Source organism: Pan troglodytes, chromosome 5 (assembly GCF_028858775.2).
Source record: "Pan troglodytes isolate AG18354 chromosome 5, NHGRI_mPanTro3-v2.0_pri, whole genome shotgun sequence".
In the NCBI taxonomy this organism is placed as follows: Eukaryota; Metazoa; Chordata; class Mammalia; order Primates; family Hominidae; genus Pan; species Pan troglodytes.
This window is the reverse complement of record NC_072403.2, coordinates 35,136,009-35,148,229: the sequence shown is the minus strand read 5'-3', so window position 1 is coordinate 35,148,229 and position 12,221 is coordinate 35,136,009. Positions and strand designations below refer to the sequence as shown.

General features: G+C 37.8%; 1 pseudogene; it reads right to left on the bottom strand.

The window, feature by feature from the left end:
* Nucleotides 1-8,262: 8,262 nt before the first annotated feature.
* LOC472232 (olfactory receptor 2J3-like) lies at nt 8,263-9,198 on the bottom strand (annotated as a pseudogene).
* Nucleotides 9,199-12,221: the final 3,023 nt, after the last annotated feature.

The window sequence follows — 12,221 nt, the reverse complement described above, 5'->3', positions numbered from 1 at the left end:
GAAATATGGGACTATGTGAAAAGACCAAACCTACGTTTGATTGGTGTACCTGAAAGTGATGGGGAGAATGGAACCAAGCTTGAAAACACTCTTCAGGATATAATCCAGGAGAATTTCCCCAACCTAGCAAGACAGGTCAACATTCAAATTCAGGAAATGCAGAGAAAAATACTAAGATATTCCTCAAGAACAGCAACCCCAAGACACATAATCATAATATTCACCAAGGTTGAAATGAAAGAAAAAAATGTTAAGGGCAGCCAGAGAGAAAGATCGCATTACCCACAAAGGGAAGCCCATCAGACTAACAGCAGGTCTCTCAGCAAAAACCCTACAAGCGAGGGGAGAGTGAGAACGAATATTCAAAATTCTTAAAGAAAAGAATTTTCAACCCAGAATTTCATATCCAGCCAAACTAAGCTTCATAAGTGAAGGAGAAACAAAATCCTTTACAGACAAGCAAATGCTGAGAGATTTCGTCACCACCAGTCCTGCCTTACGGGAGTTCCTGAAGGAAGTACTAAATATGGAAAAGAAAAATCAGTACCAGCCACTGCAAAAACATACCAAAGAATCAATATCATGAAAATGGCCATACTGCCCAAAGTAATTTATAGATTCAGTGCTATCCCAATCAAGCTACCACTGACTTTCTTCACAGAATTAGAAAAAAACTACTTTAAATTTCACATGGAACCAAAACAGAGCCCGTATAACCAAGACAATCCTAAGCAAGAAGGAGAAAGTTGGAGGCATCATGCTACCTGACTTTAAACTATACTACAAGAATACAGTAACCAAAACAGCATGGTATGTGTACCAAAACGGATATATAGACCAATGGAACAGGACAGAGGCCTCTGAAATAATGCCACACGTCTACAACCACCTGATCTTTGACAAACCAGACAAAAACAAGCAATGGGGAAAGGATTCCTTATTTAATAAATGGTGTTGGGAAAACTGGCTAGCCATATGCAGAAAACTGAAACTGGACCCCTTCCTTACACCTTACACAAAAATTAACTCAAGACAGATGAAAGACTTAAACGTAAGACCTAAAACCATAAAAACCCTAGAAGAAAACCTAGGCAATACCATTCAGGATATAGGCATGGGCAAAGACTTCATGACTAAAACACCAAAAGCAAGGGCAAGAAAAGACAAAATTGACAAATGCGATCTAATTAAACTAAAGAGCTTCTGCACAGCAAAAGAAACCTTCTGGACAAGCAGCCTACAGAATGGGAGAAAATTTTTGCAATCTATCCATCTGGCAAAGGGCTAATATCCAGAGTCTACAAAGAATTTAAACAAATTTACAAGAAAAAAACAACCCCATCAAAAAGTGGGCGAAGGATATGAACAGACAGTTCTCTAAAAAAGACATTGATGCAGCCAACAAACATATGAAAAAAAGCTCATTATCTCTGGTCATTAGAGAAATGTAAATCAAAACCACAATGAGATACCATCTCACACCAGTTAGAATGGTGATCATTAAAAAGTCAGGAAACAACAGATGCTGGAGAGGATGTGGAGAAATAGGAACGCTTTTACACTGTTGGTGAGAATGTAAATTAGTTCATCCATTGTGGAAGACAGTGGGGCAATTCCTCAAGGATCTAGAACCAGCAATACCATTTGACTCAGCAATCCCATTACTAGGTATATACCCAAAGGATTATAAATCATTCTACTATAAAGACACATGCACATGTATGTTTATTGCAGCACCATTCATAATAGCAAAGACTTGGAACCAACCCAAATGCCCATCAATGATAGACTGGAATAAGAAAATGTAGCACATATACACCATGGAATACTATGCAGCCATAAAAAAGAACGAGTTTATGTCCTTTGTAGGGACATGGATGAAACTGGAAACCATCATTCTCAGCAAACTAAAACAGGAACAGAAAACCAAACACTGCATGTTCTCACTCATAAGTGGGAGTTGAACAGTGAGAACACATGGACACAGGGATGGGAACATCACACAGTAGGGTCTGTTAGAAGGTGGGAGGGCTAGGGAGAGATAGCATTAGGAGAAATACCTAATGTAGATGATGAGTTGATGGGTGCAGCAAACCAGCATGGCACATGTATGCCTATGTCACAAACCTGCACATTCTGCACATGTCTTCCAGGACTTAAAATATAAAAAATAAAATTAATTTTGCCTCATAAGGTAATATATAATAACTTATCTCAGTGATTAGGTTGTGATCATTTGAGAGAAGGAGAGGAAGTATTTAGCCTGCCACACAAATTATTAAATTTGGAAGGAATGATGGAACTTTAAGAATCATTACTTGGAGACCGCTATAGTAATCATTGTTTCTGGGAAGGAATATTAAGGGATGCTTACTAATAAAACTAGTGGATGAAAGCTAGTTAAAAAACAGAATGCTACCTAATCTCAACATACTTCCCCACATGACACTTATATATTACTGAGAAAAACACTAATTTTTATAGTAAAGATGCCTGGCAGATACAACATTAACCAAGTAATCAAAGCCAATATTGCCCATAACAGAATAAAGAAATATGTACATACTGATAGGATGCACTAAGGAGAACACAATCACACTTTTGTGGTATTCCTGACAGAAGTTTACAGGGCAAAAGAAGCTGATGCTTCAGTGCAGTTAGTCATCATTCCTATCTGGGAAAAAGCTGGCTTCACTGTTAGTTCTACAGTAAAATTGCTTGCCGCATAAATTCATTTCTGCTTTGGAAATCCCAGTTCACAAACGTTGACATGAGGTTTAGGCCTGACAAGGGGAGCATCTCAGGGCTTCTACTTTGCCTTCAGTGTTGTTGACATAGGAACAGGTCGTCAGAGCTAAAAATGTATTGTCCTTACCCTGATTTTTTCATATACAAGTTGCCAGAGCTTATGCAAGCACCTATCTCCTCCCTTCAGTTTGATAAAGTGAGAAAACTCATTCTTGTTGTTCTGCTGCATAAAGTTTGCTTGACTGGTTTGAAAAGTACAAAACAATAAAAACAATAATATCTGTGTTACACTTTGGGAGAATTATTAGTAACTGATCACTTTCAGATTACAAATTAAATAGCACAGGTTAATATGACTAGGATTCAATATTAGATATCCTATAATTATAACCTTGCCAAGACCACCTCGATCATGGAGATGCTAACCCAGCGGCACTAGAGGAATTAAAGACACACACACAGAAATATAGAGTATGGAGTGGGAAATCAGGGTACTCACAGCCTTCAGAGCTGAGAGCCCTGAACAGAGTTTGACGCACATATTGATTGACACCAAGCCAGTGATAAGCATTATTTCTATAGATTATAGATTAACTAAAAGTATTCCTTAAGGGAAACAAAGGGATGGGCCGAAACAAAGGGATGGGCTCTGTCTAGTTATCTGCAGCAGAAACATGTCCTTAAGGCACAGATCACTCATGCTATTGTTTGTGATTTAGGAATGCCTTTAAGCGGTTTTCTGCCCTGGGTGGGCCAGGTGTTCCTTGCCCTCATTCTGGTAAACCCACAACCTTCAGCATGGGCATCATGGCCATCACAAACATGTCACAGGGCTGCAGAGATTTTGTTTATGGCCAGTTCTGGGGCCAGTTTATGGCCAGATTTGGGGGCCTGTTCCCAACATAACCTCCCAAAAGAAAACAAAAAGTCTACACATATAAAAGAAAATGTATATATTTTGTAAGAGAAGAAGGAGAAAAGAGCCCAGAAAATTAAAAAGCCAAAAAAAATTTAGAGAGTGAGAAGTGATATTAATAAAACGGCAAAATAGGACTTTCCAGTGCCAGTTGGCCCCCTAGATCAGACTCTGTAGTCCCAAGACCCATGCCAGTACCCAAGGGCCTAGCCTCCAGACCAGCACATATAAGCTGGGCCCCATAAACCCAGGCTCCAGACAAGCCCCTAAGGCAGCAAGTTCCACTCTAGAACCAGGCCAGTTCCAGGCTTCAGGTTGATCCCCACCACTCTAGGTTCCACTGGACCTAAAGTTCAGGCCCGCACCAGTAGCTATCACCTCATACCTCACACCAGTTAGATCTATTATGAAAAACACAAAGGACAACAGGTGGTGGGAAGAATATGGAGAAAAGAGAATTCTTATACATTGTTACATTGTTTTTTGAAATGTAAATTAGGACAGCCATGAGGGAAAACACTATGAAGTTTCCTAAATAAATTAAAAATAGGGCCAGGCGCAGTGGCTTACGCCTGTAATTCCAACAATTTGGGAGGCCGAGGTCGGCAGATCACCTGAGGTCAGGAGTTTGAGACCAGCCTGGCCAACATGGTGAAATCCCATCTCTACCAGAAACAAGCAATGAGGAAAGGATTCTCTGTTTAACAAATGGTGGTGGGAAAACTGGCTAGCCATATGCAGAAAACTGATACTGGACCCCTTCCTTATACCTTAGGCAAAAATTAACTCAAGATAGCTTAAAGACTTAAATGTAGAACCCAAAACCATATAAACCCTAGAAAAGAACCTAGGCAATACCATTCAGGATATAGGCATGGGCAAAGACTTCATGACTAAAACACCAAAAGCAACGGCAACAAAAGACAAAATTGACAAATGGGATCTAATTAAACTGAAGAGCTGCTGCACAGCAAAAGAAACTACCATCAGAGTGAACAGGCAACCTACAGAATGGGACAAAACTTTTGCAATCTATGCATCTGACAAAAGTCTAATATCCAGAATATATGAGGAACTTAAACAAATTTATGAAAATAAAACAAACAACCCCATCAAAAAGTGAGCAAAGGATATAAATAGAAACTTCTCAAAAGAAGGCATTTATGGAGCCAACAAACACACGAAAAACAGCTCGTCATCACTGGTCATTCGAGAAATGCAAATCAAAACCACGAGATACCATCTCACACTAGTTAGAATGGCAATTGTTAAAATGTCAGGAAACAACAGATGCTGGCGAGTCTGTGGAGAAATAGGAATGCTTTTACACTGTTGGTGGGAGAGTAAATTAGTTCATCCATTGTGGAAGACAGTGTGGCGATTCCTCAAGGATCTAGAACCAGCAATACCATTTGACCCAGCAATCCCATGAGTGCGTATATATCCAAAGGATTATAAATCATTCTACTATAAAGACACATGCACATGTATGTTTATTGCAGCACCATTTACAATAGGAAAGACTTGGAACCAACCCAAATGCCCAACAATAATAGACTGGATGAAGAAAATGTGGCACATATACACCATGGAATACTATGCAGCCATAAAAAAGAATGAGTTCATGTCCTTTGCAGGGACATGGATGAAGCTGGAAACCATTATTTTCAGCAAAATAACACAGGAACAGAAAACTAAACACTGCATGTTCTCACTCATAAGCGGTAGTTAAACAATGAGAACACATGGACACAGGGAGGGCAACATCACACACTGGGGCCTGTCACGGGTTCAGGGGGAAGGAGAGGGAGAGCATTAGGACAAATATCTAATGCATGTGGGGCTTAAAACCTAGATGACAGGTTGATAGGTGCAGCAAACCACTATGGCACATGTATACCTATGTAACAAATTTGCACATTCTGCACATGTATCCGAGAACTTAAAGTAAAATAAACATAAAAATAATGAAAAATAAAAGATTTCATAAGAACTTATACGAGAAACTACATCGGCCTTAGGGTAATTAAAGATTTGCTAGGACACACACACACACACACACACACACACACACACACACACACAAGAAATCCTGTCTCTACTAAAAATACAGAAATTAGCTGGGCGTGGTGGTGCTCACCTGTAGTCCCAGCTACTCTGGAGGCTGAGGCAAGACAATCGCTAGAACCCAGGAGGTGGAAGTTGCAGTAAGCCGAGATCCCACCACTGCACTCCAGCCTGGGCGACAGAGTGAGACTCTGTCTCAAAAAATTAATTAATTAATTAATTAATAATAAATAAAAATAGAACTGCCATATGATCCATCAATCACACTTCTGGGTTTATACCCAAAAGAATTAAATCACTATGTTGAAGAGCTATCTCCACTTCCATGAATATGGCAGCAAATTCATAATAGCCAAAGTATTGAATCAATCTAAGAGTCAATCAATGAATGAGTGAATTTAAAAAGTGTAGTTTATATACAATAGAATACTATTCTGCCTTAAAATAAGAAGGAAGTCCTAATATTTTCAAAAACATGGCAAACCTGAGGACACTTTGCTAAGTAAAATGAGCCAGGCACAGAAAAATAAATACTGCACGATCTAATGTGTGAAATCTACATAAAATGAACTCATAGAAGCACAAAGTAGTAGAATGAGGCTTGTCAGGGGTTAGCAGTGGAGGGAGGGAAAATGGGGAGATGCTGGTCAAAGGGTACAAAGTTTCAGTTAGAAGGAATAAATTCAAGAGATCTATTCTATAGTATGGTGACTATAGTTAATAAAACTGTACTGCATACTTGAAAATTGCTAAGATAACAGATCCTAAATATTCTCACCACAAAACAGGTAAGTATGTGAGTTAATGATTTGTTAATTAGCTTGAATAATAATTGCATAATTATACATATATCAAAACTTTATGCTGTATATCATAAATAAATACAACTTTTCACTTATCTTAATAAAGATGGAGAGGATATTTGAGTAGGTGAGAAACCAGGATGCTATAGGAAGTGTTACAAATCGTAAGATTTCCATAGTAGGAAATAGTTCAAAGAGCTAAGCTATGTTCTTTAAGTTTTAAAAAATTTGTTTTTATTTGATGTTTTACCCTAAGTGGTCTCAATTGTTTACTAAAAGTTATTTTACATACACTATTCTTGGTTCTTCATTTCTTGGGTAAGCTTAAGGACAAGGGCAAATGACTCATATTTTTCATGCCTAGTTAGAAATAAAGGAAGAGTCACAGATGCAGAAAGAAGATAAAGTCAGCAGAATCAATGCAATTGCAAGTCACACTAGAAATTGGAGGGAAGTTCCGAGATGCATTTTTATTTTTATAATTTAGGAAATAGTGTGTGAATCAATCATATCTAAATCTCACAGGCCTCAAAAGCTACAGCTGACATTCCAGTTATAGAGAAAACTCAGGCATTGCAAGTACGTTACATTATACTGAATTCTCCTTTAGTCATTTTTCCACATCATTTGACTATGACTGTCAGTTTAAATTGCTGTAGGTATAAGGCAATTATTTCAGATGAAGATGGTTGACAATAATATATAGAACAAAATGATAACTTCTATAAAATATATTTCTTTATTTGAAACCATATATTGATATTCCTAATATACTTATTAACTATAAATATTCAAATTAGAACAAGCTTAAAAATAAAAATAAACTAACATTTTCCATATAACAGCTTTTATCATAAAAATTTTCCAGTATATTTAAACATAATTCTTTTATACACCCATTGACTTCAAGTCATTTTCAGAGCCTCTCTATTTGCCTCAAATGTTCTCCATAGCTCTTTAGGTAATGCAGTTGCTCCAAGCACTTACCTCACCCAAGTATACCTAGACGGTGATGACCATTTCTTTATAAGCTACATAGATCAGCTTTACCCGCTCCTTTCACCTCCAATATCCTTCTCACTGCCTTGTAAAAAAGAGGGATCTTGGACGCTGACTTCTGCTACACTGCTTCAACGTCTCTCTTGCTACAATTCATAAAACTTATTGTCTTACTATTGATATTGGATATCAAAGAATATGGACCAAAATTCCTCTCAAAATTTACATCCAACAAAAAATAAGTAGTGTTGGAGGAAAGGATTTGAAGGATTTTGCTGTGTATTCAACTAAACTAAAGATAGAAGACAAAAGTATTCTGCCTAAACAGCAAAAAATTAAAAGACATATTCTAGATATTTTAAAATTGAGAGTATCATCTTTTCATAGGAATTATAACTTCACTTTTATCAATATTTACAACAAATTTCATGCCTTATTTTTAATCAGGAAAAGTCTTTCTTGTATTCATTAGGTTTGTGCCATGGAAAAACATCACTATAGATGTTTTATCTTGATTTTACACAGCTGTTTTCTCCAAAAGTGAATGGTATTTAAGCTGAATGTGTTTTATTCCTACCTGTTACCAGGAACTCCACGACTTTGTTAGAGTACATGCTCAGCAAGTGCTAACAGAGTGAGTGAATAAAAGAATGGTTGATAAATGAACAGATGGATGAATCATTGTGAGGAAAGACTCCATTATATTGTTAATATCACACATACACAGGCTCACTCCCACCCCCTTAGTCTCTTCACTACCCCTCTTACATCTTTGTTTCTGAGGGTGTAGATTAGAGGGTTAAGACTAGGTGTAACAACAGTATAAAAGAGAGCAATGAACTTGCCTTGATCTTGAGAATTCCCTGATGGTGGCTGGAGATACATGCACATGGCCGGAATGAAAAAGAGAGATACAACCATATGATGAGCTCCACATGTTCCAAACACTTTCTGAAGCCCAGTGGTTGACTGCATCCTCAGTACAGCCTGGACAATGGCACCATAGGAAGTGAAAATGAGGGTGAGAAGTAGCAGAACAAAAATGGAGCTTGTGATCATGAGGGTCAGTTTATTTTCACAGGTATTGGCAAATGATAATCATAAAAGTGCCGGAACTTCACAGAAAAAGTGATCTATTTGGCGGTGTCCACACAGAGGTACCCAGAAGGTGAAGGAGGAATGAAGTGCTGGGTTTGTAAAACCACTTACCCAAGAAGCCACAGCCAACAAGCGGCAGAAACGAGAGTGCATGAGGACAGTGTAATGCAAAGGTCTACACACAGCTGCATAACGGTCATAGGACATCACCACCAGTAGGACACACTCTGTGGTTCCCAGTGTGAGAACAAAGTAAAGTTGAACCATGCAACCAGCATAAGAAATGGTCTTTTCCACACCCCAGAGACTGACCAGCAACTGAGGGATAGAGCTGGTGGTGTAGCAGAGATCCAGAAATGAGAGATTTGAAAGGAAGAAATACAAGGGAGTATGGAGATGGGAGTCCAGGTACGTCAGGATGATGATGAACAGGTTTCCTATCAGTGTCATCAAGCAGAAGATCAAAATAACCACAAAGAGAACTACTTCCAGATAAGGCCAATTAGAAAATCCAACTAAAATAAAGTACCCCTCAGAGCTAGCATTGACTTTTCCATCATCATTCATTTCCTATTACCTGAGAGAAAAAAAAAAATCAGGTAAACTCAAAAAGCAGTAAACAAATGCTCCAAAAAACATCAGGATACGTAAAAAAAATAAAATCCAGTTTGAAGGGCTTGCCATCATTTAATTGTAGGACAATTTAACCATTAGTAGTAATGAACTTAACAAAAGAAGAATTATAAAGCTCATACTGATATAAAAAGTAAGAGTAAATAAATGAATGGTGAAGAAAAAGCCATTCCTTACAGTAGATCCCTAATTAATAAACATAGAAGGGATGATGGTGTTAAGAAAAACATAAATGATTGCAAAAACTAGTGGATAAAAATTTGATGGGGAACAGGACATGTACATAGTCTAAAATATCTCCTCACAACTTTCTTGTTAATTTCAAACTGACAAACAGTGAAGTTTACAGTAGAAAAACCTGGCAAACACCAACATAACCAAGTGATTTTATTGATCTTAAGATCACCTGTATTTGTACAAACCAACATCATGAGACTGCTGAGATGCTGCTCTGAACAGGACATGATGTCACCTCAGTGATATTTATGTTAAAAATACACAGACTAATTCTAATAATGAAGACACATGAGAAAAACTCTAATTGAGAGAAATAGTTTGCCTGTACAATTCAAAAGCATCAAGTTTAAGTAGACAAACAAAGGCTGTGGCACTAGTCCAGATGGAAGGAGACTAGTGAGATGTGATTTCTCAGTGTATCATCTGGGATTTTTTTAAAAAGTGGCTATTAACAAAATTATTGGGACTATTTAAGAAATCTCACTGTGGACTATGGATTAGATAATAATATTGTGCCCATATTAAATTTGCTGATTTGGGTACTGTGCAGGACTTATGTAAAATAACATCCTTCTTCTTAGACAAGAAACATTGAATAAAATATTTGGTGTAAATGTCTTGAATGGGCTAAATGCTCCAATTAAAAGACACAGACTGGCAAATTGGATAAAGGGTCAAGACCCATCAGTGTGCTGTATTCAGGAAACCCATCTCACATGCAGAGACACACATAAGTTCAAGATAAAGGGATGGAGGAAGATCTACCAAGCAAATGGAAAACAAAAAAAGGGAGGGGTTGCAATCCTAGTCTCTGATAAAATAGACTTTAAACCAACAAAGATCAAAAGAGACAAAGAAGGCCATTACATAATGGTAAAGGGATCAATTCAACAAGAAGAGCTAACTATCCTAAATATACATGCACCTAATACAAGAGCACCCAGATTCATACAACAAGTCCTTAGAGACCTACAAAGAGGCTTAGACTCCCACACAATAATAATGGGAGACTTTAACACCCCACTGTCAACAATAGACAGATCAACAAGACAGAAAGTTAACAAGGATATCCAGGAATTGAACTCAGCTCTGCACCAAGCGGTCCTAATAGACATCTACAGAACTCTCCACCCCAAATCAACAGAATATACATTCTTCTCAGTACCACATCACACTTATTCCAAAATTGACCACATAGCTGGAAGTAAAGCACTCCTCAGCAAATGTAAAAGAACAGAAATTATAACAAACTGTCTCTCAGACCACAGTGCCATCAAACTACAACTCAGGATTAAGAAACTCACTCAAAACCACTCAACTACATGGAAACTGAACAACCTGCTCCTGAATGACTACTGGTACATAACGAAATGAAGGCAGAAATAAAGATGTTCTTTGAAACCAGCAAGAACAAAGATACAACATACCAGAATCTCTGGGATACATTTAAAGCAGTGTGTAGAGGGAAATTTATAACACTAAATGTCCACAAGAGAAAGCAGGAAAGATCTAAAATTGAGACCCTAACATCATAATTAAAAGAACTAGAGAAGTAAGAGCAAACACATTCAAAAGCTAGCAGAAGGCAAGAAATAACTAAGATCAGAGCAGAACTGAAGGAAATAGAGACACAAAAAACCCTTCAAAAAATCAATGAATCCAGGAGCTGGTTTTTTGAAAGATCAACAAAATTGATAGACTGCTAGCAAGACTAATAAAGAAGAAAAGAGAGAAGAATCAAATAGACACAACGAAAAATGATAAAGGGGATATCACCACTGATCCCACAGAAACACAAACTACCATCAGAGAATACTATAAACACCTCTACGCAAATAAACTAGAAAATCTAGAAGAAATGGATAAATTCCTCGACACATACACCCTCCCAAGACTAAACCAGGAAGAAGTTGAATCTCTGAATAGACCAAATAACAGGCTCTGAAATTGAGGCAATAATTAGTAGCTTACCAACCAAAAAAAAGTCCAGGACCAGACGGATTCACAGCTGAATTCTACCAGAGGTACAAGGAGGAGCTGGTACCATTCCTTCTGAAACTATTCCAATCAATAGAAAAAGAGGGAATCCTCCCTAACTCATTTTATGAGGCCAGCATCATCCTGATACCAAAGCCTGGCAGAGACAGAACAAAAAAAGAATTTTAGACCAATATCCCTGATGAACCTCGATGCAAAAATCCTCAATAAAATACTGGCAAACCGAATCCAGCAGCACATCAAAAAGCTTATCCACCATGATCAAGTGGGCTTCATCCCTGGGATGCAAAGCTGGTTCAACATACGCAAATCAATAAACGTAATCCAGCATATAAACAGAACAAAAGACAAAAACCACATGATTATCTCAATAGATGCAGAAAAGGCCTTTGACAAAATTCAACAGCCCTTCATGCTAAAAACTCTCAATAAACTAGGTATTGATGGAACGTATCTCAAAATAATAAGAGCTATTTATGACAAAACCACAGCCAATATCATACTGAATGGGCAAAAACTGGAAGCATTCCCTTTGATAACTGGCACAAGACAGGGATGCCCTCTCTCACCACTCCTATTCAACATAGTGTTGGAAGTTCTGGCCAGGGCAATCAGGCAGGAGAAAGAAATAAAGGGTATTCAATTAGGAAAAGAGGAAGTCAAATTGTCCCTGTTTGCAGATGACATGATTGTATATCTAGAAAACCCCATCATCTCAGCCC